Source organism: Tiliqua scincoides, chromosome 3 (genome assembly GCF_035046505.1).
Source record: "Tiliqua scincoides isolate rTilSci1 chromosome 3, rTilSci1.hap2, whole genome shotgun sequence".
NCBI lineage: Eukaryota > Metazoa > Chordata > Lepidosauria > Squamata > Scincidae > Tiliqua > Tiliqua scincoides.
In genome coordinates this window covers 74719773-74745717 of record NC_089823.1, presented here as the reverse complement: position 1 = coordinate 74745717, position 25945 = coordinate 74719773, and the positions used below count along the sequence as shown (strand labels likewise).

The 25945-nt window shown below is 44.0% G+C and overlaps 1 pseudogene; it reads right to left on the bottom strand.

The window, feature by feature from the left end:
- Window positions 1-10100: 10100 nt before the first annotated feature.
- LOC136646991 (5S ribosomal RNA) lies at window positions 10101-10218 on the bottom strand (annotated as a pseudogene).
- Between the last annotated feature and the right edge of the window lie 15727 nt (window positions 10219-25945).

The following is a 25945-nucleotide window of genomic DNA, read 5'->3' as shown; positions in this document are numbered from 1 at the left end:
CAAAAATGATAATGCTGCAAGAGGGCTGCTTAAATCAGGAATAGTCAGTTGACTGTAGGCAACCTAGCTTATTGCATGCTGAACTCAACAGATGTCTGCATATTTAAAAGTCCCCCCTGGGTATAGTCCTGTATGGCTTCATTTGGAGTTCCTGAATAGATTATCTAGTAATTGTTTTCCTTTTCTTCTTCTACAGATGGGGAGTTTGTAGTTGCTACTCATTGTCGGTTTCCCCTTTTTCATTCATGAATTTATTTTGGGCTTCATTAAATTCTACTCCAACTGTGCACCGACACTCTCCTTTTAATTATCAAGCAAAATCTGTTTCATTTTTTAAGTGGTGTAATAATCTCCGTGCCCCTGTACCCTGTGACCTTGGAGCGGTGTCTGTTGGTAGACTCTGGAAGTGTAGAGCTAAACTTGAAAAAGACTCCCAATCGACTCCAATGACAACTCAGGTGTCTCAAACCTAGCCAGGGTGCATATACAGTCCCAAGAAGTGGTACAGGTGTGAGACAGTTGGCTAACCTGTGCATTAATCTCACGCGTGTGATCTCTTTGCCTGAGAAATGTAAAGCTAGAGCAGCAGCTTCATGAAACTTTGTGCCTCATCTTCTTAGATCAGGGGTGTCAAACATAAGGCCTGGGGGCTGGATGCAGCCCATGGAAGCTCTTTATCTGGTCCTCAGGCTCTCAACTGCTGAGCAGTGCTGAGGTGTTTCTGCTGAAAGGGCAGACCACATGAAAATTGTGCTGTCCCATATCTTGAAATATGATCAAGGTTTGATATTTCCTCTTCTGTCATTTGAAGCTAATGAATTCTAAGTGAGAAAAGGTGCTTATTTTTTGTTATGATCCTTTTAATGGCATCACTTCCTGCCTAATGACATCACTTCCGGCCCTCAGCACACATCATGAATGTTATTCGGCTCTGTATGAAATGAGTGTCACCCCTGTCTTAGATGGTAAGATCCAGGTCTGGCAATTGTCTAATCATGAAGGAGTAGAGTCTCCTTTAGCACACCCTCTCATGGCTTATGGGAGTAGGCCACTTGCATAAACAGATATTTGGGAAGGTAAGCTAACGATGGGAATTCTTTATAACACTGATGATAATGCTAGAACTTAGCTCCTTTTTGGAGGCAAGCTCAGTATAATGCTCATGGACCAAACAAAGTGTCTGACTGAACCAACATCATATTCCAGTGACCCATGCAAAAGGAAACACACTTAATTATGAATGTTGAATAGTTTATACTTTAACGAGGTCAGAGCAATGTGACAGGAAGCAAAGGGATACATGCAAGATTGATGTTTCTCATGGGTCCTGACATAAGCCTAGAGACTTGTTCGCATAGCAGAAATGCAAATGCGACTTGCAAATGTAATTTTTGTGGAAGGTTGGGGGGTGCGTTTGATCTTTGATTTCTTTTTGCCCAATGATTTGAAAATCTGCTACTGAAGGACACAGGTTATGGTTGCTCCTTTGGCACATCAGACAGCACTGCATTCATGGCTGAACCTGATCACAGAATATGCTGCTACACTGGCAAGGAATCCCTACTTCTGATGCAATGCATGTGGCATACTGGTGTAACTGCCAAGGGCAGGTGGAGAGAGCATCAATGGCAATTGAAGTTCACACATGCCTAATCTGGCATTGAGTTGCATGACATCAGGGAGCTGACGGAGAGGAGGAGGCTGTATATGGCAAGGAGAGAGAACCAGCTGTATCAGTTTTCTGCAAGAAGGGGGATAACTATGAGGCACTGAAGTGGTTGGCGTTTTGTCCCACCCCCTCACAGCTCAAGCAAGCAGTGAGGAGACAGCTCACTGGGGTTACCTGGGCAACACAGGCTGGGCTTCAGCTGTAGTATCAGCTACTCCAGTGTTTTCCCTCTCATTCATATGGAGTAGGATCATTATTGAGTTTCATTGTTTGGGATCTCTCTCCTTTTTGTGTGCAGTGTGATAGATAGATAGATAGATAGATAGATAGATAGATAGATAGATAGATAGATAGATAGATAGATAGGCAGGCAGGCAGGCAGGCAGGCAAGCAGGCAAGCAGGCAAGCAGGCAAGCAGGCCCTGGGACTTTGGGTTAGGGCTGGTTGTGATTGTGTGTTGAGGGGGGAGTGGACTGGGCCTCTGGGCCTTTTCCTGCCTGGTTACTACTTTGTGCTTCGCTCCCTTTGTTTATAAACTTGTGAAATCATTTCACATTTCATCAGTATTTTAACATTTCCCCTGCCTCCCCCCACTTTACTATTAGATATTTCAGGAGTACAGTATAAAAGTGGCTGATTTGATTTCATGATCTAATTTATGTATGTCTAGTTTATATTTCATTTTCACGGTGTGACTGCAGAATGCACAACGAAGCAGCTCTCAATGATTCAGTCAAGCGATATACATCTTCCTTGCTTATATTATATATGGGGTTTATATATGTTATATATAAACCCAAGCCACACAAATAAAATGCAGTCTTTTTATTTTGTGATTTTGATCTTTCTGTATCAGAAATGGCCTTGGTTTCAGGATTAACATCAATCTCACTGGAACAAGTGTTCCGCCAGCCCTGACTACCATAAAGCAGTTGCAAAAAGTGCTCTGGCTGTGGGCAGCATGCTGCAAGAGAGCCAGCAGGAAAGCTGGAGCCTTCCTGCACACGTTGGTGGATCTACAAAGACTAGCTGATGGTGGGGCAGGCAGGATAGGGTGGGGGAGGGTGGAACAGGTGCAGGAAAGGGTGGAACAAGGCAGAGGTGGGGATGAGCAGAATGGGTCCAGGAAGGGGGCAGGTTCAGCAGTAGCATGTGGGAGTTTGGCAGCAGCTAACTGTCTTCCAGGGCCCAATCCTGTGACCTGGGTCCACATGAATTTGGGCCAGTGATTTCAATGGCACAGGTCAGAGTGCCAGCCCCACAGCATGGAGGTTTACCCCCTGATAAGGGAAAGAATGTTCCCTTACCCAGAGAAATCCTCCTCAACTCCCCCCCCCCACCCCCCAAGCAGGACGCCAACAGTAGGTAACCTTTTTTGTGCCACTACATCAGTGGTGGTGGGAAGGGAGAATGGACAGAATGGGGCTTTAAGTACTTTCTGAACCAAACAAATGATTTTGTATAGATGAATGCATATGAAATAGTTGAATGAACAATTCAATTGACTTTGTCCTCTCCTTACCAGCCCTAGCTGATCTTTGAATCTTACATGTTGTCTGGGTGATCCAGTTCATTCTTATGGCTTCTGCCAATCATTATGTCAGTGATTCTCAGATATATATATATATATATTTCTATCCCAGTTTTCTCTTGTCCTGACCAATTCCTCATCTCTCATTTTCTAGTCAACATCTTTTCCTGGATGTCCTACTTTTGCCTCAAATTTAACATGAGACAAATGGCTGACAATGTCAGGGAAACAGGACAATGAGATTGTAAAGAGGATGTCTGGGAACATAGCCAAAGTATATGATGAGGTTTTCAGCAATTCTATGTTTGGTGTGTAATTTGGATTCTTGCAACACAACCAAAAATAAAGCCAGAAAGATGTTTCCTAACCGCTGGAATAATAACATTATTTTTCTGAACAGGAAGGCCCTTGTTCAAATGTGTTAGTGCTTGTACAAGATAGGGGACTTATGAAGGTTATTTCATATTATTCATAGCTAGAAGCATGTCTATAAATATTCAGAGGAAGGTTGGACATGGCGACATAAACAAGAATACTGTGACTAATGGCCCAATCCTACCGAGGGCCTCCACCAGTGGAAAATGTGTTCTACCAGTATGTGCTGTTCCATAAGCACTGTGAAGTGCTTTGTAGCAGCACAAGGCCCAGGTGCACTGGTGGGAAGGCTGCAGCTTTCCTGCACGTGCTGGTAGATGTTGAGAGTCCTGTCGGAGAAGGTACGTACAGTGCAGGAGCAATGCAGGAGGCAGAACAGGGCAGGAATGGGGCAGAGAGTAGGCAGAATTGGCCCAGGAGGGGGGAGGGATCGATGGCACCACGGTACACCATATCTAAATCCCCTTCCTGAACCTGATCTGTTCTCACAAATTATTGTGGACTTGTGCCAGCGATATCGCTGGTGTAGGTCTGCCTTGACCCATTGCAGCTGCTGGGCCTTACCCCAGGGCAAGAGAACAAATGTTCTCTTACCTCATTGAGGCCTCCAGCAGCTAAAAATCCCCTGTGGGATGCATCGTAACCTAGGTTGGAGCAGCGACATCTCTGAGAGGTAAGATTGGTCTACGAAATAGCCACATTATGAAGGACACTATAGTGGAGAATGGTCATCTCTAAAGACCTCATAAAGCAGAAATATATGCTTGCATAATGCAGAAATATAGTTCAAGATTTCTAAAATGATGAGCACCTTTATTAAATCTATTTTTTCCCCGAGCTGCTACTTCTCCTGACAGAAGTTCATGGGGAAAAAAAATAAGTTTACAAGGGAATGGTGGGTGAAAGCATCTGTTAACAGGGTCTGACCTTGTGTCACTGAGGATTCCGAGTGCTACTTGGAACAGTGATGGATGCACTCTGTAGTTTGAAGCTTAGACACCAACACTTTCTAAACCAGACTTCTATGCTTTAGGTCAAGTTTGCCTCACAAACTGAAGATGTTGTTACAGGAGTTGGGTAACTTTTAGCTGGCTAAAAATGTATTTCTTAGATTTTACAATAATTGAAACTAATGGAGGTATTTGGGTTTCTTTACCCGTCAGTCAACTGCATCTCAGACTGCAGATTGTAAATACAAATTGCATTGTTTTTATAGGTAGCTTTATAATGTTAATTGTAATTGTGATTGCTAACAGCCTGGGAAATACCTGAATTGAAAGGCAAGATAGAAATCTATAGATTAATACATTCTCACGCAACCTTTTGTGACTTGATATATTTTTAATTCCTAGCACATACATTAGAAAACATTATATAAGAACGTTGATTGTAAGAGTCCTGTCGTGAAGGAATGTTGTGGCTTTAAAGGACAGTGTGTTACCAGGCAAATGCAGCCAAAATTATATCTTGATCACCCAATCAAACTCATCCCTAATTCTTACTGACCCATGATCTCTCCCCCCCACCTCCATCTTCAAGGTACTCTATATTTCTGCATGTGCTTTGCAAACTGTCCTAGTGAGAGATAGCTCATGATTAATTTCCTTCACAGTCTTCAGATAATGGACCATTACTTACTCCTCTTCATTAATGGTGGGGGGAGTAACCCCCCAAATGCTGGCACCAGGATGCTCTAACTTTCTGACTTTGGGTCCAGTCCTAAAGTGGCCCGGTGCTGTAAAACACATTTACAACACCCTCAGAGTAGGGAGCACGGTTGCTGGGCCCGCACCAGTCAGGAGCCGAACCCAGCATGAGCAGAAGTAGGACTCGCTACCGCCAGGGGAAGGTGTGACCACCAGGTGGCAGTGTGGCCTCTGAGGGGCAGGGAAGGGCATAACAAGGGCAGGGGGAGGGTTAGGCAGGGTGGGGGAAGGAGCCAGGATGGGAGGAGGTGGAACCGGCAGGGAAGAGCCTGACACAGAGTCTCTCAAGTCTGATCTGGCAAAATAGCTGGCACAAACCTGAGAAGCCTCATTGCAGGGTTTCGGGCCTTCCCTGGGGGAAGGGAATGAAAGATCAGATGATGAGCTATGTGGTGCAGTAGACATGCATGCCCAGCTTTAACGGCCTTCCTACATAGGCAGAACAGTGAATGCTGGCACAGTCAAAACTCTGTCTGCAGGCAGGAGAAGCTACTGCAAAGAAAACATGTTCTGAATAAAAATAGAATGACTAAAAAACATCTTGTTGCAGCAATTATCGTCTGGGTAGAGTAATTTCATTTCAGAAATCAATAGCCAAATAGCTAATCCTTTTCATCAGCATTCTATTTAAGCTTTAGGGATTTAGCTGGAGATATTTTCTGGTAGTTTATGCCCTATTGAAAAGGCTGGAAGGTTAAGATTAAGCCAGATAGCTATTAATACAGTTGATTATTAACTGACAGGAAATGGTCAATCTGGAGTGGTTAGGTGATTTCCACTCATCCAATCAGGTGACTTGATGGCATCATCCTAACTGCCAGATTAGGCAGCCCTGCCTCCCGCTCCCCGCCTGCCCCCGTCCTCTCCACCCACTGCCAGCCCTCTCCCTGCCCTCCTCAAGCCCAGGACTGCCCCTTCCCGCCCACCCCAGAGCCTTGTGTAGGCCCAGCTGGGCTCACAGAGTAAGCCACTACAGAGGCTGGATTCTGGCTGTGCGCTGACGTGGCTTACTTCCAAGGAGGCGCAAATGTGCTTTACAGGGAGCCTCTGAATTGCACCCTGAGTATGTAAAGGGACTCTGTCTAAGCCTCAGTTCAAGCACGGTGTTACTCAGAAGTAAGTCTCATTGTGTTTAATGGAGCTTAGTCCCAGGAAAAGGTGTTAAGGACTTACAGCTAATCCTATTGGAAGAGGTGGGTGAAAACAGTTTTATTTTTTCACGGATTTCAGTGTTCTCCAAAATTAGAAATGCAGAAGCGGTATTACCTATATTACCAAGGGTGCGTTTTTATAAATTATAATTATTATAAATTATAATTACACAGGCGAACACACATTTTGCTTCCTTAAACGTTACACCAATTCCTGGGTATATTTGGGGTGCTGATTCTAAAAATGGCATCCGTTTTGCCCTATCACGTCTAGTTTTGGAGACACGGCATAGCCTCTTTAGTGAATGGTTCAAGCAGCTTCCTCATGAGGAAGCCTACACCATGACTGAGCCTGAGTGACTTGGCCTCTTGCGAGTTCATGGGAGAGGCAACATTCAAACTGGGGAAAGCCTGATTCACAGTGGAGGCCCTTAGCCATTATGCTAGAGCTGGTTTCCCCATTCATAGGCTTCCATTCCAAAGCAACAAACATAAATCATCCAGGTGCCTCCGGGAAGACCACAAGCAGGGGATGATAGAAATATAGGTCTTGGCACTTATTTATATATTTAAATTTACACCCTGCCTTTTTGAACATAGCCTTTACAGCAGATAAACTGCATGTAAGCACAGTTTATGTCCACAGTTTATGTCCACTGTATTGAAACTCATTTCTTTTTTGGGTCTACCCGCTAGCTGGAAAAACTTTGAATCTGTAGAAATAATTTGAAACATGCATCCTCGTTGGGCACAACACCTCCCTCGCGGATAAATTTTCATTCACAAGATTTGGCAATTGCTGCTAGTGATGCTGTGACAAATTTTGCAAGAAGCCATATGCAATTTCCTTTAGATCAGAGACTACAACTGAGTGTAAAGGCACCCTACGAAGAACAGTACAACAGAGCCTGGAATCCAGTCTGCATTAAAATTAAGATTCAAAGCATTCCATGTACAGCTTGATTTTCTGGGTATTCTTTTCCCCCCTATGAATATGTGTGTTTATACTAAGAGTGAATCTGTGTATGCGACAACTGTACAAATGTCGTCAGATGTTCATAATGCTTGGTGCTCCACACTAGGCATATATGCATATGCAGAGGATAGGCATGTTTCTGTATGCACACAGTGATAGTATACCAAAGAAACAGCTCCTTTTGAGTGGTCTGGTGCATATATATTCTCAAAGTGTGGGTTGCAACCCACTGGTGGGTTATGAGCCCATGCAAGGAAGCTCACAAGGTTGGCCCTCCTGCCTGCCCTTGTATCTGAATGGTTCCTAACAGGAGCCATTTCAGAAGAATTGGGCAGCCTCGGAGGCTTCTTCGGGATAGCCCTAGGCTGGCAATCCATTCTACTGGCCTCCACAGGCCTCAGAATGACTCTAGAAAGTTCTTCTGGTTTTCAGAGACAACTTCACGTTTGCCTCCAAAATCCGGAAGTAGTTTCCAGGGGCTTCTGCGGGCCAATCTGACGTCCATGAAAGCCAGTAGAGTGGGTTGCTGGCCCAGCGCAACCCAGAAGCGGCCTCCCCAGCACCCCCAGGAGCACTGTGACTCACCATGGAAAATGAGATGGGTTGTGGCACTGTTAGGGTTGAGAACTGCTATACTAGAAGAATGGCACCCTTACATATTAGCATCAGTTAGACTGCCAGCTTTAGGTTCAAATTATAGGCATTCTTACTAGGACGCTGGTACCATTGAATTTAGCTATACTCATTTTTTGAGCTTAAATGGGGTTTGAACCCAACCCTAACTAACTTCCCCCAGCACTGATGCAGCTGTGCCAATGGGGCATGCACCTACAGTGGAGGGGCTGTACCAGAGGCCTCATCAAAGTAAGGAACTTTTGTTTCCTTATCTTGTGATAGCCTCCAACATCCCAGATGGGTCTCCTCAGACCTAAGCCAGCTCTTAAACTGGTATAAGTCAGAGGAGAATAAAGGAGATAAAATGGGTGAAGGGAAGGGGATAGGCTCCTGGTGAAAGTTGGTGCAACTGGGATCCACCCCCTCCCTTCTCTGAGTTGCTTCCCACCATCCCCCTTCTTCACCCAGAAATTTCCCTGTTCCTCCCCCTTCCCACCCACTTCCCACACCAACATATCTATGCCAAGGGATCCAAGATGGCCACCACCACTCAGCCAGAGCCACATGCCTTTATATGTTACGACTAGTTACAACCATGCCATTACATGTAACAGCGACATGTTACATGCCTTTACAAGGGCAACCAGGGAATCTCAGACTGCACAAGGGGAAAGGTGGGAGGGGGTTGCCAAATGCAGCAGGCCAGAGGTAAAATAAAAAGAACACAGCAAATAATGTGCAGCAAAATAATCCAGGCCCCAATTAGGTGCTAAGATGTTCCCACCTCTGCTCAGCATGGGCAAGTGTGGCTGATGCACAAGAGACAGGTGCAACTGTGACGTGATGCAGTAATTTTGTGCAACTGTAATTTTATTGACAGCCCCCTTTTTCCCTCTGGAGTTTGATATCAGGCATGCTCATTTTCCTTCCTCACGTTTAGTATGCACAAGATTTTATTTTGATTAAACAGCTTGGGTTATTTTTCTGAAGGAAATGAACAGAGCCATTTCAGTTATCTCATAATGTTTTAATTGAGGTCTATTGAGTGAGAAACCATCCATTTAATTTGTCATGCCATCATATTCCTGTTCTCACCATGGAATTAAGACATTTAGCAAGCTTACTGATATAATTAAGAAGGAGAAAAAATTGTGTTTAGTTTCTTTTATACAGGTTTTCATAATTTGTAGTTATTTATTAGTGGCCTAATATCAGTTTATGGTGCCTCAATTCTCCTTGCAAGATTGAGCTCCCCTTCACACATACGCATATTGGTGTAACTACATGTTTTCTCCATGGCCGTTCGGCTATATTCTATAGAAGAACCATAGCCAAGGTAGAGAACATGGCTTGTTCTGGGTTCCTAGTTCAGCACTTAGCATCTCCAGATAGGGTTGGGAAAGAAAACACTCCAGATTTAATGGAGACCTGCTTACCCCTTAAATTCAAATGGAGTATTCATGCCCCCATAATTCAGCTGATACCTACTAGTGCCAAATCTAGCTGGGTCAGCATAAGTGATACTTTGTGACCTTAGCAAACTTCCTAAGTGCTCCAAGGTATGGAAAAACAAGTTTTGTAAAACAAAGGAAAGGTTTCATACTGCCAACAGTTTCACACCAACTCCAAGATGAAGCTCAATCGAAGAGGCTGGCTAATGAGCCAATGGTCTTCCAAGTAGCCACCCTAAAATTATATAAGAATGCTTCATTAAAAGAAGTAGATCATTTTTTGGTAAATAAATAAATGTTCATTACTGTAACTATGCTCAGTATTGTTGAAGAGCACACAAAGATCCTGAGAGGGACAAGGAATTAGCTTCCCATTACCTTACAACTTCTCAGAACCTAGAATCTTGCTATCAAAATATGAGTGCTGCTTTTAACTTTTGATCTGCTCTCTCTCCTGTCCATCTTGTTCCACTCCATCCAACTTTCTCCTCCCCCTTTCTTTCTCTTTCTCTCTTCAAAATATGTTTGTGTTGCCATTGGTGTGATCTAAAATATGTTGCAACTCATTTGTAGTTGTACAATATCAAATGGTTGGCAACCTTCAGTCTCGAAAGTCTATGTTATAAGCCTACAGCACCCAGTATTCCCAGGTGGTCTCCCATCCAAGTACTAACCAGGCCTGACCCTGCTTAGCTTCCAAGATCAGATGAGATTGGGCATGTGCAGGGTAACAGTTGCTGCATAGTACAATATTAAGCACAATCCTTAGTGGGCTTTGCAACTCAGTACACTGCAGCTTACATATTTTCTAAGTTTGATTATTTGTGGAGCTAAATAATATTCAAAATGTGTGCAGGAAAAGCCAAAGCAATCAGCCTGCAATTGAAAAGACCTTTAGCTGAAGCAATAAGAATTGGAATTGATTGCATTTAATTTGTGATATATATATATTTTAATTGGTGGCACACATAATGACATCAGGTAGAACACTAAAATGTGTATAACTTCTTGTTTGATATGCATACATGATTTTTATCATCTAACTTGTCTTATAATAAAATTCAAATTATACAGTTGTCGTAATTGGATTAAACTGTTGGGTTTAAGTACATGATATAATGCCTCTCTTATTGGAGACCATGGTTGAGTGAAATGTAATTTTCATTCTGTCTTCAATTTGGCTTACTACGTGTATAGTAGTTATGCTGAATAGGACATTTCAAATAACTTGTGGTTTCTTGACCTTGACTTCACGCCTTCCTTGTTACTCTTAAAAATGAAACTGTTAGCTGAATACTATTCATAAGAGAAAATGGAACATCAAGGGATCACCTTCTTACCTTTGCCCGTCTTCCTTACGGAATCTCACTCCTGGAACTTCCTTCCAGATCACAAGGTCTCCTCATTTCCTGTTTTCAAATATCTTCTAAAATGACAGTTTCTCATAAAACCAGCAGCAGCTGAAGGCCTACCAGTTTCCACCACTGAGCACTTCTCCTTAGTGCTGGAAGATCTCATTACGGGACAGCATCATAAAATGGCAGTGCAGACTGACAGCCCAATTTTAACCTGTGCTGGCACAGCTGGTTCGAATGACCTTTGCTGTATCTAGTGCATGTTAGGAGCAGGCTGGAAGATCCCCTCATTCCTTGGGGTAAGGGAATATTTCCCCCCTTACTCTGTGTCGAGCCCAGGCCTGCTCAATGGGGCTACTTAGATTTGCACCAGCCAATTCATTGGCACAAGCCCAAGAAACTCCATGTAGAGCCTCCAAGCCTGGGAGGGAGGATAGGATTTGGTGAAGGCCTCTCCGTGATCCCACCAACTCCCATGCCTGATCCACCACCATTCAACTTTCTCCCACCCAGAAACACCCCCTCCCCACCTCCGTTCCACCCTCACCCAGCCCCTGCGCCACTCAGTGGAGTACTACCAGCAGCTGAAGATCTGGACGTAGTGCCAGTGTGCTAGTGCAGGCTTTCCTACTGGAGCTGCATACTCCTGAGTCATCACAAATGTGTCTTACAGTACTAGTAATAGATAGGATTGTGCTGTCAGCCTGGTTGCTGATGAGTGGTTTTGCCCTCCAGTGACCTGCTACTAATTTAGCCATTCCAGAAACCAGCCCCCCCCTTTAGGGGTTATTCTGCTGGTTTTTACTGTTTATACATATATTTTTGAGTTCTCTCTTTCTTCCTATGCCTTCCTTCCCTCTTTTGGTCTATATTTAGATTGTGAGACATTTTGAAGAAGGGTTTTCTTTTAAAATGCCATGTTTCTATAGCTCTAAACACATTATAGGCACATTAAAAATCAATACAAGTATTGCCCTTGGGGAGATAAAGCAGGATCGATATTTACTAAATAAATTTAGATTTATTGAGATTGAGATTACCTTTATTTTTTTTATTTTTTTAAAAATCTATGTTTTTATTTTATTATACCAAAAATAAATACAAACAGAAAAAAACTAAAAAATAAAGATATTACAGGTTGTGTGGCAAATGCGGAAATCTCAAACTACATTTCTTTGTTCTACTATAAAATCATACAAAAAAATTAATTATCATTTCTTAAACAATCTACACTTATTAATAAATACATTTTCAACACAAAAAACATAAAAGTTAAATCCCCTATCTACTCATCAAATCAATAGATTATTTGACCCATTACATCAAACTACATTGCTTTATTCTACCACAAAATCATACAAAAAATTATCAGATCTTAAACAGTCTAAACTAACTAAAAATTACATTATTCACACAAGAAAAAAATGAAAAACATGAAAATTAACTCTCAATGATTTGTTCATCTGTTTGTAAATACCGAGCTAGAACCTGTACTATTGGTTGTCTCAAATCTTCTCCAACTTCTCTGAAAATCTTTGGTACTGCGCTTAGTCTCAGTGTTTTTTCTTTATTTGCTTGTTCCATCAAAGATATATCCAATGTTTTCTCTTGTTCTGAACTCAGGACTTCCATTCTACAATCAGTGATATTGACTCTGTTCTGGATCTCCTGTGTCTCTTGTTTAATATATTTGGGAGATTCTTCTAGCTGAGCCATATCTTGTCTCAATTCAAATCAGGTCTTTAAGCTCTTGTTCAACTGAGGGCGCAATCGTAACCTGCGCTGGAACAGGCAAGCCAGGAGGCTTGTGCTGTATCCAGCATAGGATTGTGTCCAGAAGTGGTTCAGCCAGAGGTAAGGGGAAACATTTCCTCTTACCCCTGGGTATGGGCTTCTGACCACAATGGGTCTCCTCTGGACTTGTGCCACCTCTGGAGGGGCACAAATCCGAGGAGAGCGAAGTGGCTTGAAGCCGCTCTGTTCTCTCCAGGAACGGGGGTCAGGATCCGGCATAACTGCCAGATCCCAGCCCTGTCTCCCGCTCCCCACCCGCTCCCAGGACTGCCCTTCACTTGCCCTCCCCCTGCCCAGGAATGCCTCCCTTCCTCGTCCTCCCTGCTCCTCACGCCTACCTTTTCCACTTGTGTTGGCGCAGGCGGGCCAACACAAGCGACTGAGGGGAAGCCGGTGCAGAGGCTTATGTCAGAGCTTCCCAGAGCCCAGAGCGCCGGCCTGGCTTCCCCTCGAGGAGGCGCAAACATGCTTTATGGCATGTTTCTGACCCTCATAGGCTGGCCCAAGGGACTTGGGCCGGCATAGGGCGCAGTTTGGATTGTGCCCTGAGTCTATTTTTAATTCAATTTTATCCTGAAACTGCTGAAACAGGTATTCCAGAAATTCCACATTAAGCTCTCCCTTCAGAGTCTGTATTAGTAATCTTGGCTGTTTCATTTGTTCTTTTGGTTGCTCCATAGTATTGGCTCTTCGTTCCAGTTTTCACCAGTAGATGTCACTTCTAATTCAAACAATTCAAGAACTCTATGGTTACACCCTGTATGGTTTTGAAATAAAGCTCTTCCATTCTATAGTTCATATACTCAACTTTCGTAAGCTATAATGTATCACATAAAAGTAAAATATAAACACCCTAAATATCGTAATCATTAAAGTCAATAAAATCATTAATCAGTAGAAAAACATCCTAATAAAGCACTTGGAGACCATTCGGCCATTAAAAACTTTCGAAACTCATCTCGTCACCACGCCTGCTGTGCACATTCCCAATATTCCATTCCAACCGATAAGAGTTTCATTTCATTAAAATTGTTTCAAGATCCTTTAATTAGCAGTCTTATCTTGAGCGTCCAAACAACTTCTATAAATCACAATATTTCTCCGCAACTTGCCAAAGTGAAAGTAATAAATTTTTGGGGGACGGTCAGGCTTTGTCGCACCACCTGACCTGAGCTAGATGTCTGTCCTTCTCTTCCATCGCTCAGACTAAAGAGCCTTCACCAGAGATAACCCCCAAAAGGAGCAACCTCCTAAGAATTGTAGGTAATCTCTTGTTATCCCTTTGATTCGGGGAAGTCCTTGGCGCATGCTGTCAACAGCAGCCGGGTTTAAGTCTCCTGGTGCTTTCCCAAGCATGCAAGTTCAGCCCGCCATGTTAACTCCTCCATGTGATCTCACCTTTATTTATTTTTATTTACTAAGTAAGTAAAAATAAAGGTAATCTCAATTACTTTCTTAATCCCAAACTCCAAGAAAATTTGAGATTAACTTCTGAAACCACTTCAGTTGGTCTTCTGGGCATTCCTAAATAAAAGGGTAGTAGGACCCAAGCTTGTTTGAAAGCTGTGCCTCTTATCTCATCAGACCTGGGAGGTAGCTGAACGCGACAAAGTCCCTGGAGCCTGAGCTTCCAGGGGGCCCAGGCGATGACAAAACAAATTATATAGCACAAAACAAATTTAGAAAGGGGTCCCAATCCTTCCCAGGTCCAATACCAGCTGTCAGCGACCCTGTCTCTGATATTGTTTTGATGGATAGCTCATGAATCTCTGTACCTATCTTTTAAAAATTTACAGTGCAATCGTAACTTGAGTTGGAACAGGCAGGTTGGCTGGCCTGCGCTGTATCCAGCATGAGTTTCAGGCTGGCTGTGGCCCAGCCTGAGGCAAGGGGAAAATTCCCCTTACCCTGGGGAGAGTCGCAGCAGCCCCAATGGGGCTACTTGGATCTGTGACACCTAAAGAGGTGGTGTAGATCTTAGCAGCCAAGGGCAGCCCAGGCTGCTAAGGATAGGATCTAGCACAAGGGACATATCCTGGCCCTACCCTCCACTCCTTGCCCATATGCCCACCATGGGCCCGCCCACTGCCCTTTCTTCCTTCACCCCAGAACAATTCTTCTCCGCTTTCCCCACACCCGCCTAGGCCCTCATGCTAGCTGAGCTTAGCTGGCACAGACTCACCTGTGTCTGTTGGCATGGAGGCCGGATTCAGCCTCCGCAGGCCACCACACAGACATGCACCGTCCACTGACATCCGAGGAGTCACAAACTTGCTTTATGGCAAAACGCAATCCGTTTTGGATTGTGCTCTTAGTAGTTATTTCTACGGGCAGGAAAAGCAGGAGTCTATCTCTAAATTACCTGTGAGTTTCATGCAAGTTAGCCACAAAGATATGTGTCAAGACCAGCAGAAACCTTTTAAAAGGATCAAATGTCAGTTGCCCCTAAAATGAAAACCCCAGTCCCTATATGGATGTGATTTTGCTGATTTTGCCCCCTTAGAGAATGCTTCCATCCTTTTAAATTTCATCTAATTCTGAAAAGCAATTTAAGAAGTTGCAATGAATTGAATTTTGTCCATTGAAATTAATGGGAAATGATTAAGAAACTGAATCATCATTTTTAACCCATGTCTGCCCAGCCCACAGGTGTATACGTTTGATCCCTGTTGTGTATATCCAGAGTTGGGCAGAAATGGCTTAAAGCAGACTGTTGAAATGAGTCAATGAAACAAAACAGCCAAATGAAGCAATATGCAAAACAAAATTTGTTTTTTTTTCACTTTGCCAAAAAGGGAACTAGATTAATATTAAAATCACGCTCTCCTAAAGAAGTTCATATTGCCGCATCTCATCTTTTTAGTGTGCAGTGTTTGGACAAGCCTTTGAGGAAGGAAAGACAATGAGTTTGTGCCATGGCTATATTGAATAGTGTTTCCATTCTATTGTTCTCAGAAATTTGATATTTTAGTTAATTTTATTGCGTTTCCTTTTTAGTCCATCATGTTAGCTGCCTTGAATACTTGTGAATAAACGTGGAACAAAAACACTTGAAATAAATAAATCTCTTTATTCTTTCTGGAGAGCTCAACATATGCTCGGCACTTTACAATATGTTAAAAAAAAAAATCAGTATCCCTGCCCGTGGGCTAAACAATCTAAAAACTGTAATCCCTGTTGTGTGTGAGGTGGGTATGAATACTTAGTGGTGAGGGAAATGGACTCCACATGTCTACAGGCATTCTCTTTTGATTACTACTGCACAGTTTCCAGGCCTAAGTCTTGGCATGCAAAGCAGGTTCCAGGTTGGAGCCCTGAGTAAATTATACCATCTTAACTTTCATACAGAGAAAGTGAATTAGTATAGTTTTTGAAGTACAGTATCATTTGTTTCTGGGTGGGCATAGCAGTTGTCTCATATAACAAGAGGGTAAGAAACTTAAAAGGTAAGAGGACACAACCCTAACCAACTTTCCAACACTGGCATAGCTGTGCCAATGGGGCATGTGTTACATCCTGTAGTTGGGGGGCATTCACAGAGGCCTCCTCAAGGTAGGGCAATGTTTGTTCCCTTACCTTGGAGTTGCATTGCCCTTATGTTGGTGCTGGAAAGTGGGTTAGGATTGTGGCCTGAATCGTTTAATTTTTACATGTTCTAATCAAATCGATCCCTTTGGATATGACTGTAGAGTTTTTACTGTTTATATTAAGAGTTAGACCTGGTTTACTCAGAGAGGTGTGCAACCTGCCCACCCTTATCTTGCAAGTAATATTTTTACGTATCCATAGGGTAGGGAAAAGACAAGTAATTAATTTAACTGGCTTGAACTTTCCTGGAAAGTTGCTTTAGATAAAATTCGATGGCGACTTACAGCCCAATCGTGAGATGTCCGGGGCGCCCAGCCTCGGCAGCACCGAGAACGGCTGCCGCCGGATCCTGTGCGCCCTGGGCTACTGCGGGAGGTGCCTCTGGAGAAGGGGATTTTCATCCTTTTCTCCCGGGTAAGGTAAGCAGCCCTGTAATGGGGCTACTCACTTTACTGCCAACCAGAAAGTCAGCGGTAAAGGCCTTCACAAGCACCTTGGATCTGGTGGAGTGGAGCTCCACAAACCCGCCTCCCTCCCTCCCTCCCCCTGGCACACCTCCCCCTGCCCCCGTCCCTGCCCCCGCCTCCCCATCACGCCTCCCCCGCCCTCTCTCCAACCCCGCTCCCTCCCCAGAACGCCTCCTCCCTGTCCCCTCCCCACCCTGCTTACTGTACTGCGGCTCGGCAGTCTGTGAGACCGCCGAGCCGCGGAGGCCTGCACTAGCCCGGCACTAGCCCAGTACCAGCTGGCGCTGGGCTAGCATCGGCAGTAGCCTGGCGGTGAGGCTTGCAAACGTGCCTTATGGCACGTGTGCGACAGTGCACGGCGGCATGAAGCTGCGGCACCAAGCCCAGGATTGGGCTCTTAGATATGTATGAATCCTCCTTCTGCTGAAAATTTATATAGGCCCCGTATCCCCCACCATATTACATGATGCAGCTGTACTGCTGGAGTGCACATTGCATCCAGTGGTGGGAGGGGTGACCAGACAGCCTGGAAGGGATAAGTATTTTTTACTTACTTCTCTGTGGGATGCCTCAGACCCATGCCAGCTTTTTTGCTGATGTACGTTGGAGGAGAGGCAGGGGGTATGACTGGCCAGGGAAATAGGGACAGACTCCTGGTATTCAGTGCTGCCACTGAAATCCACCCCTTCTGCCCCAAAGTTTTCCTTGCCTGGCCTGCTCCCCACCCTGAACCACCCACCAACAGCCCCACCTCTACCATACCTGCACTGGCGCAGTATCTGGCAAGTGCTAGCATACGCAAGGGGCCTCCAGATATTTGTGTTGGTGGTCCTGCGGTGCACAACATTTGCAATACCATAGGAGAACTTACAGCTGCAGATTCTGAGGTGTTCTGCTGTCAGCCCTGATAATATTGGGGTGCCCATCTCATCAACGTTCTTTGTCAAAATACGTTATTGGTTTTAAAACTTCTACCATGACACATGGCTCAATCACGCCAAAAGGGGGTTTACAGCCTTAACAACCCAATCCTACAAAAATGTCCCTGCACTGATGCAGCGGCATGGGCTATGCCGCATCCCATGGGGGAGTTTAGCAGGTGGAAAGTCTCCTTGGGGTAAGGGGATGTTTGTCCCCTTGCTTCAGGGAAAGCCCCAGCCTGTGCCACAGGTCAACTTGTACCCACGTCAACTGCATAGCTGGCCAAGTCCGCATTGATACGTGTCAGTGGATCGTGACCAGGAATGGGGATGGTGCAAGCTGGTGCCGCTGATCCCTACCCCTCCTAGGCCTGATCCACCCTTCCCCTACTCCTTCGTGGCTTGGCAGTGACTTACCTCCTCCAGAATGCATTGCTCTTTGTGTTGACACCAGCTCCTAACTGGTGCACTGTTGCAACATGCTTTTCAGCTGGAGCACATGCTTTGCTGGCGCTAATGAAATAGAGGGTTGTGCCATGCCATAAGACAAGTAATGATTACCATAAAGTGGAAATCAGTTAAAAATAAGTTGAGAACTTTAAATCACAACATGTCAATTGAAAAATTCTTTCTCAAATACAATTTACATTTAAATAAAATCAGTGATTGGTCCCAAGTTCCTATCGGGTAACAATAACATAATAAAAAATATCCTATTTATTTCACCCTAATTCAAATTGACATTCTGTATGAGGAGTAATTTTCACATCTACAGTAGATAAAATAAACTTCAGTGGCAAGTTGGAAACTCTTCACATCCCTTAGAGGCTGCTTAAAACAGCTGCACATGTTCTCTTACCCTTGCCCCTGCCATCAAACCTAGCTCTGGTCAGCTAATGATTCTTCTGCCTGGTGTGGAACTAGCATCAGCAGCTATCAGGAACAGCATTGCTGAGTGCTCAGTGTGGGGCCAAAGGATCAAGAGATGACTATGCTACATGTTGGAGTGCTAGCAACACAAAGGCACTAGGTGGAAGTTGTTTCAGTCTCTTCAAAAGTACTGTTTTGTGGGAACTGCCAGGTCAAAGCTAAGGCACATGGCAATTGATTTCTGTGCCAAATCAGAACCAGAACCCAGTTGTATTTTCTGGAATTACCTGTTGTACAATAAGAAAAAAAACCACACATTTTTGAGAGATAAGAATGCATTGCATTTAAGTGGATATTCCACTGATCACATGTGCTATTACCAAGATTTGACAGAAATTCAAAGCATTTGGAAAACAGTATCTTTGCATAACATATGCTGTGACATAACCAGCCTCAAAGGATGAACAATGGCTCTTTGATCCGGAAAGCCTGGAAAATAATTAGCCTCACTTGTTCAAACACTTTCAGGTAATTGCAAGTTAGCTAAGTTAGCTTGAAAACGACCAAAAGGAGGTAAAAGTGATTGACGTTTCAAAGAGCTCACTCTGATATTGGGCCAGTTTATAACAATATTAACAGAATTCTGAAGGGAGAATCTAAAGGGTAGAATTTGTAATGACTGTACACCCTTTGATTACTTAACATATTTTACAGAATGCACATCTGAACTTTTCCTTTTCAGTCAGCACTAACAGCCCAATCCTATGCTTGTCTACTTAGAAGTAAGTCCCATTAGAGTCAATGGGGCTTACTCCCAGGACAGTGTGGAAAGGATTGGGCTGTAAGTTGGCAACCTCTATAAGGAATGCACTATTTGCCCCCCATTGTGTGTGTCAAAAACGAATATCAAAAGGTTCCCTGTACTTTCCTGACCACCGTAACTGACAATGGAATGAAAAAGAAAAAAATGGTTTTTTTAATGAATAATATGTTTTTGCTTTAAAGTTAGCATGTTATTGTCTTTTTTCTTTGAAAAATAGCAATAAATTTTTTCCTTTAAATATAAAATACATGTATCTTTTTGACATTGCATCTCCCCTAAAGCCTGTGAACCACATATATTGTATCAAGAGGCATAATGTCATGGCATCATCATGATGTTCAAGGCCAATGATGTCAAGATGCCATTTCCAGGTTCTCCCTGACAGGACAGGAAGGGGCTGGCGCATAAAGCAGCAGCACCTCTTCCTCTGGGGAGAACTTGGAGGTGATTGCCTTCATGTTGCAAGCAGCATGAAGACAGTCTCTTCTGGGTTTTCCCCAGAGAAGAAGCAGTCCTCCTCTGGGAAGAATGTGGAGGTGACTGCCTTTGCCAGTGTGAAGGCAGTCTATTCTGGGCTCTCCCCGTAGGCGGGTTCTTTGTGCACATCATTGCTTTTCCTCTGGAAGCTCCCAGCCTCCAGAGATGGAATGGGGTGGAGGAAGCAGCTGCAGTGTGTGCCTCCTCTGTAACTAGGGTGGAGCCTGGGGCAGTCTTTGCAGAGTGTCTGGGGTGGGAGCCCCTCAGGCTCTACCCTAGTTTGTCCCACTGTCCTACAATGACTTTGATTGTATCCATATGAGTTTTTCTCATTCAATGGCAAAGTTAGCTGTGATTCAGTGGGAATGTACTGTATTTATAACTTCTCCAGTCAGCTAGTAGCATCTGAAGACATTTTTGTGCAAGGCATTTTGGGCAAGGCACCCAATGCCACTCTCCCAGGTTGCCCCATATTTGCTTCCCCATTTGAGGATGATGAAAAGTGGTGGGGGATTTTCAGTTTTCAGAGGGAAGAGGTGAAGGGGGACTTTGTGGCAGTTCTCTTCCTGACAGTCAGAAGTCTACTCCATAGCATAGATTATGAGATTAATACCTGTGGATTCTGAAATTAAATTTGAATGTGGGAAGACCAGAATATATCACATTAACTTGTTAAAATCCTAGTTTAAAAGAACAGTTAGAAATGTGTGACTAATTTTTCTTGGAGGCATAAGACCAATTTTGGCAGAAGACAGTCGTGCTTATGTGAAGGGTGCCGATAAGGAAGGAACGGTTTTGGAGGGTGAGGATTTGGTCCTGAGAAACATGAAGATGTATAAATACCTTGACAAGTATTCACAGGCACTTCTAAATCAGGGATGATGTACTTCCTAAAATATGTGACTGATATAGGAACACACTCATCTCTTCCTAAGTAGTTTTATCCCATGCCAGAACATCTCAAAGTGGAAGGTGAAGAGGAAAGTCTTGTTATGGTGTGACTGAACTGTCTTAATGCGCATGGTGCTCTTCAGTATGTCTTGCCAATAGCACCCCAAAACATAGAGAAATAAGATTCTGCATTGATTTTTGGAAATCATATCTTATAGCAGTATTTTATTTTATGAATTGACAATTTTTATATCCTGTGAGTTGACCATTTTTCCGTGCCATGGACTAATGAGCTCTTATTGGAAGATGTTAAATATGTCACCACATTATCTCGAGCTAAGTGGTACTGGCAAATCCTTTCAGAAGAACAAATGTCAGTTACTGTGGCTTTTGGCCATGGATTACAGGCGTCTTCCTGTACTTGCGGATTCCGTATCCATGGTTTCACTTATCACACAAATCCCCTCCATTGCTCAAATGACTTATCTGGTCCTTGATTGCAGCCCTTCTGTCACTGCCTCCTATGTCTGGCTATGTCTGTGCTGAGTACAAATGCAAACAGGAAACAGGAAGCAGGTTCAAGGGCTGAAAACAACACAACGCTTACCAGAGAGTTCCCAGAGCTTAGCGTGCAACAACAGCTCCTGGATACCCCACCAGGAGCAGGTGAGTTGACAACAGCTGTGGTTTGGGGAGGAGTGTGGGCAGAATTATGTAGAAAGTGGGCCAAGCAGGGGTTGTTCAAAGGTAGAAGGGGGTGGATCTCAGCAACAGTGGCACACACCAAGATCCTATCCCCTCCCTTTCCTGGCCAAACATGCCCCCTGAGTCTTCTTGGACTTATGCCAGCTAAATAGCTGTCATAGGTCCAAGGACACCCATTGGTGGCCACATGACCTCTGGAGAGGTAAGAAAAAAGACATTTACTAACCTATCTCAGGCTGTTTTGCTGCATCCCCTCACCATAACATGCAGTGCATGCTCAGTTGGCAGCACTGCATGCTATGGGTGGAGAGGGAATAGGATTGGGGACAGGCAAGGGGTATGGTGGGATTGGGATAAGTTGCTCACCATTGAATTGAATTAATCAATTCAATTTGCATAAATTTGCAAATGAGACAAAAATATAAAGAAAAAGAATTCTTTTTAGACAATACATGCATGTGTTTTTGCAGGTATCATCTTAGAAAATGTATTCTCTATTCTCTGTCATGCAAGAAGCATCTTTTGTACTTTTGTTAAAAATAATTAAAATTAGTAGTGTGTAATTAAAAATAATTAAAATTATTAAAAGTGTGTGAACAGGCATATAAGAAGAGATCTACCAGCCTCTCTCATACATGTTTAATTCTCATTCTTGTCTTCTGTCATTATCTTTTCACCTCAGTACTTCCTCTTGTGTCTCCAGATTGGATATATTGTGACCTTGGTTCCTAAAATCCTTGCTTGTCCTTCTACTCTGAGGCTGCAATCCTATGAACACTTACCTGGAAGTAAGTCCTTTTGAACACAGTGGGACTTCTGAGTAGACACGCATAGGATTGGGCTCAGATATGTTGACTGCCATGCTGTTTTGAGCCCGCTACATTAGTGGACTGAGGGCCCAATCCTAGGGCCCAATTTCCAGCGCTGGTGCAGCCGTGCCAATGGGGTATATGCTGCATCCTGCAGTAGGGGGACATTCACAGAGGCCTTCTCCAGGCAGGGGAACATTTGCTCCCCTTCCTTAGGGCTGCATTGCGGCTGCACCGGCACTGGAAAGTTGGATAGGACTGGGCCCTGAGAGCACAATCCTATGCATGTCTACTCAGATGCAAATCTCACTGTATTCAATGCGACTTACTCCCAGGAAGGTGTGTATAGGATTACAGACTCAACCATTTTCAGACAACCTTTGACATAGCTTGGTTTCTGTGGATTTTCTGCCAGGGCTGCTCTACCTTTAATAACTATTTAACAGGAAGATATCTAACTGGTGAAACTTTTCATTACTACATTTCTATGCTGGGAAGAGTTGCGCCTGCTGAATTCCAGTCATGCATCTATTAAAGGCAGACCTTTCCACCTACACTAAAACCTATTTCTACCATGCAAATCAAGGCTCCTCATTATTATTCTCTATTAAAAAAGAAAAGAAAAAAGAAAAGAAAGATGATCTGCCTTCCAGCAGTCTCTGTAGAGACTACAATTACATAAAATAAATAGAATCTTCTACTACAATTTTAATTAAGGCCACAATACTAAGCACACCTACATGGATAGAAGTCTCACTGAAATCAGTGTTACTTATTTCTGCATAAATATATGTAGGGTTGAAATGTTAGTATGAAATACATGGCTATTTTGGAAGGTTGAATATGTGTAACACTGTTTGCCCCTCCAAATCTACTCTGCTCTTTCTTTGACCCTTCATTTTTTCTGCTCCATATTTTTGTTCAAATTAAGGGAAAGGATGATTTTTAGTGGCACCCAGGAATGTAAGTGCTTGCAAAACACCAACTGTATTTATTAGCATACCAGAAAAAAGAGCCTATTTTCAAGCTGATATACTTGCAAGGGGCAGAATATAAACACTTTCCTATCTCCTCAAATGGTAATTAAATATACAGATGGAAAGGTTAAGGTTGCTAGAAGAGAGAGCATCAAATGAAGGCATTGAAACATATGGTGTTCTTTAAAGTACAAATGATCAAGAACATAAAACGCAGATAGAGAAGAACGAAACTAAAAGATCATTAAGGCAGTTGGATGAATAATGGACTTGCTTACAATAAAACTTGAAGGTGTCATGTTGATTTTTAAAAGAAGATTGTTGATTAACTTGATATACAGCATAGCATCATCATATATGTTTATCAAATATGCATCATCATATAGTCACATTAGATAGTGAGAGAGCCGTGGCTCTTGCTATTTAGCTGCGAAATGGAATTGAGATTTTTCCCAAACAGGACTACGCTGTGACAAAGTTAAGAGATGGAGATGGTAGAATGGAAATCAATGGTGCTCCTCACATTTGGGCTCAGATTTCACACTTGTGCCTTCATTAGCATGGCTAAAAGGACTAGTGACCCTTGGGTTATCCATCTCAAAAAGAGAGGTTGCATTAGAGAAGTTTGTTCTAGATTAACTGTCTTTATCTTTTAATCCTTTTCTAATCAAGCAATTCCCTCCTCAAGGTCATTCATAAAAAATAAAAAATGGGGTTCTTTAACTATGTAGTCTTCTCACTATTGCTTTTCCATTTATTTCTGCCTCAGTTTGTCTTTCCAATCCCTCATCCTTTCACTTTCCTCTCAGACTTTTCACCAGTTTTTTCTACACTTGGCCAGGAGACCACGTACAGTTCTAAGTACAGCTAGGACCAGAATATCCCCAGTCCTGTGATCTGAACTCCCTCCCTCCCTCTGTAGCTGTGAAGTTAGCATTTGTGTGCATTTTTCTGTCCTCCACTCCCAGGGTTGCTGCAAGAGGGATGTGTTCCACCAGTGTCTGGATCTTCTTTTCTAAAGAGAAGTAGGAAAAGGGGGTTGCTGGTCAAGAAACTGGGGCTCCAACCAGACCTCAGAGTTCACATAACACCAGAACCAGGGGACATCCACTAAAATTGAGTGTTGGGAGAGTTAGAACAGACAAAAGAAAATATTTCTTTACTCAGCGTATGGTTGGTCTGTGGAACTCCTTGCCACAGGATCTGGTGATGGTGTCTGGCGTAGACACTTTTAAAAGGGGATTGGACAAGTTTCTGGAGGAAAAATGCATTACGAGTTATAAGCCATGATGTGTATGTGCAACCTCCTGATTTTAGAAATGGGCTATGTCAGAATGCCAGATGCAAGGGAGGGCACCAGAATGAGGTCTCTTGTTATCTGGTGTGCTCCCTGGGGCATTTGGTGGGCCGTTGTGAGATACAGGAAGCTGGACTAGATGGGCCTATGGCCTGATCCAGTGGGGCTGTTCTTATGTTCTTATGTTCAGAGTTCAGCAATGGGGAGGCTTCACTGAGGAGCCTTCCTCCTCCACCCACTCCTGGCTCCTTTCCTTGGCTTGGGCTAGCATCAGCCCCCAGGGCAGCAGATAGTGAGCAGCCCTCACGTAGCCTGTCAAGAGGCTCAGGGCCCAGTCGTGTCCAAATTTCCAGTACCAAGACAGCTGCAATGCAACCCCAACTTAAGGGAACAAACATTCCCTTACCTCTGCAGTTTTCAAACTCTCAGAGAGTTTGAAGAGTGTAGTAATTCCTTGCAGGGGAGGGGAGGGAGGCAGCGGGGGCGGGGGAAGGGCTGCGACGCCATACCCAGAATCGCATCGCTCAGGGGGGCTTCAGAGACCAGTCTGTACTCACCAGTCCCTGCAGGGGTGTGGGGAGACCTGTGCAAGTGTCTGCAGGGCTCCTCAGCCTTCTAAAAGCGAAAGCAGAGCTATTGTGCTCCACTTCCGGTTTTGCGGAGGTGGAGAGCGATCGCTCCACTTTCACTTTTGGAACGTCCGGGAGCCCTGCAAATGCTCACACAGGGCTCCCCGCATCCCTGACAGGCTGCTGCAGGGACTGGTGAGTGCATCCCAGTCCCTGCAGCCCCCCTGAGTGACGCAAACCTGGGAATCGCATCACTGCCTTCCCCCGGCCTCCGCCCCTTAAGGGGGCAGAAGCCAGTGCTGTCAGGCTGGGGCGTCGTGATGCCCCAGTTTGAATAGCTCTGCCTTACCTCAAGGATGCCTCCATTATTGCTTTTCCATTGAAGGATGCAGCACATACCTCACTGGTATGGCTGCATCACCACTGCCAATGCTATTCAATGCCATCAGCACTGCCATTGGAGGCCTATGGGGAGTAAATAATTTTTTAAAAAACTTTTCTAAGCTTTCTGGTTGCTCTCCCACCATAGTATGCAGCTTGTGTGCCATCAGTGGCGCTGCATGCTATGGACTGGCAGGGGATACAATTGGGTCATGAGTTATGTAAATAAAGCATGCATGTTAGTGCATTAATTAAAAGAATGGTTACATCTGCAGGTGATGCATTGGCAAAAGAACATTTGCAAACAATGTCCTTTCCTTTTGCTCTGTGTTCCAGACAGCAATGGGTGGACTGCAACAGGGCAGGTTCCAGGATGGTTCATCATGGGTTACAAGTCATGGTAGGTATGTGCAAACTCCTGCTTTTAGAGGTAGGCTACATCAGATTGCCAGATGCAGGGGAGGGCACCAGGACACAGGTTGTGTCTTGTAGTCTTGTGCGCTCCCTGAAGCATTTGGTGGGCCATTGTGAGATATACAGGAAGCTGG